A 2,041-nucleotide genomic window follows, 5' to 3' on the forward strand; every position below is an offset into this window, starting at 1 on the left:
TTTCTTTAAGTTAAAACTGGTTTTCTTAGTAGTAACGAGGGAACTCACCTTTGAAAGTAGTCAGGTTATGTAGGAAATCGTGTGATCAATGCAATGTGGGTGGGAAGGAAATGAAGGACAATTGTGGACACCAGAGGTGGTGTGAGAGGAGGGTGGGAAGGGACAGAGGGTCAGAAAGAGGGGTGGAAATAATTCTAGGAAGTAGAAATGGAAAATTTTTTATAATATGCATGATAGAGTCAATATGCAGTGTGTACTGGATGGGAGATCGCATTTTGTGTGTTGTGATGATGCTTAGGGAAGGAATGTAAATTGAGTTACCAAAAAAAAAAAGTTTCAGGAAAAAAATATATCTATTCAATGACTGCAGTAGGATATTTAGCCCCAGCTAGGTGCTACTTTATAGGATGTGTAAAGTTAGACTTGTGTTCATGGAAATGAGTGAGTCACCTGTGTTTGCTATGAGGGTATTTGGATTGATTAGGATCTTTGGTGATTCAATAAAATGTGGGGGGAAAACAGTATAGAAAGCAAACATAGATACCGGAGACACTGTGGGAGGAGAGTGGGAGATGGCAGAAGGTAAGAGATAGGGAATCAAGGATAGGGGGGAAAAAGCAAAACATACAGAAAGCAAGAAATGGAAGATCATTTGCTGACAATAACATGTTTGTTGATGTGCTTGATTGAGACAATATACAGTGTACTCTGGATGGAAAATCTCATTTTGTATGCTGTAATGATGTACAGTGAATGAATGCAAATAAATAAATTGAAATAAAAAAAGAAAAGAAAAGGGATATGTGAATACCATGGACAAAAATCTATGCTGCTGCTCTATAAACTTCTAAAGAAGGACAGAATTTAGATAGTGTAGATGCTGATTTCATTGTCTGAGGTAAGAGGTTCCAAGAACCTCAGAATGGGTCTGAATCTTAGGTGGCAACATCCCAGTAGATTCATCAGTCAAAAACCAAATATGACTCATCTCAAACATAATCCCAAGTAATCCCAAGCAATTACACTTACAATCAAGAATGTTCAGAAGAATGATGTAAATGTGTGTGAAATTTTCAGAAAAAGAGTCATTTCCTTGGGTGAAACTTCCTTCTGGAAAGGATTACAATTTGACACTGAGACTTCTTTATCTTACAATACCAGAACAGAGCATATTAAGGTACTTTCAACAAAGATTGAAGTTAAAATGAAAAAAAAAAAAAAGAAAGAAAGGAAACAAAGGCTTTGGGACGGGAAAAACTAGGAGGGCAGGGAGACATGCCTAAGCCAAAATGGTTCGTCGCAGATGTAAAGAGCTATACCTATCATCATCTCACTGTGCAAGAAATTGGGATACACTGACAGTGAGATCACAGAAGAAGAAAAGGATGAGAAGTTGGAGGGAGATGCAACTTGCAACAAGTCATTGCAGCAGATCTTTTCAGATGGTTCTGAAGAAGTAAAACATGCTAGGGACAAACCATTTGTGAATCTGATTGTACAGTTTTGAGTACCAACTGGTCCAGTGTAGGTAAAAGGAAAATTGAAGTCAATCCTTCCAGTGATATGGAGTGGGAAAAGTATTAAATAAATGAATTTGCTATCAAAAAATGTATTTCTCTTGTGACATTTTAAACCTTGCATCTCAATTACTTGTTTGTCATATCTTGTTGCTTATTTTTTAAATAATTATTTATTGATTTTTAAAATTTATTCAATTATTTATTTTAATTAGACCAGAGAGAGATACACAGAGAGAGAGAGAAAGTAAGAAAGTAAGCGGCCAGGTCTGGGATTCGAACTGTAGTTGGCCATGTGGGAGTGTCCAGTGCTTTAAGCACCATGCCACCTGCTGATCTCATATCTTGTTGATGATTACATTCATGGTATTGAGCTCAAAGTAGGATAGCAAGAAATTACTGGCAATTGATTTGAATTAGTGAATGAATAAATGAATAAATAATTCCTCCATTAGTGAACTTAAAGAACAAGGGTTGTGTCTTACTCATTTTCATACCTCTAGTTCTGAGTCAATGCCTATAGG

General features: G+C 36.5%; 1 pseudogene; it reads left to right on the forward strand.

The window, feature by feature from the left end:
• Window positions 1-1,584, forward strand: part of LOC102488502 (protein SGT1 homolog pseudogene) — a 3,687-nt pseudogene extending 2,103 nt beyond the window's left edge.
• The last annotated feature ends 457 nt before the right edge of the window (window positions 1,585-2,041 follow it).

This window comes from Tupaia chinensis, unplaced genomic scaffold (genome assembly GCF_000334495.1).
Source record: "Tupaia chinensis unplaced genomic scaffold, TupChi_1.0 Scaffold000217_1, whole genome shotgun sequence".
Lineage (NCBI taxonomy): Eukaryota > Metazoa > Chordata > Mammalia > Scandentia > Tupaiidae > Tupaia > Tupaia belangeri.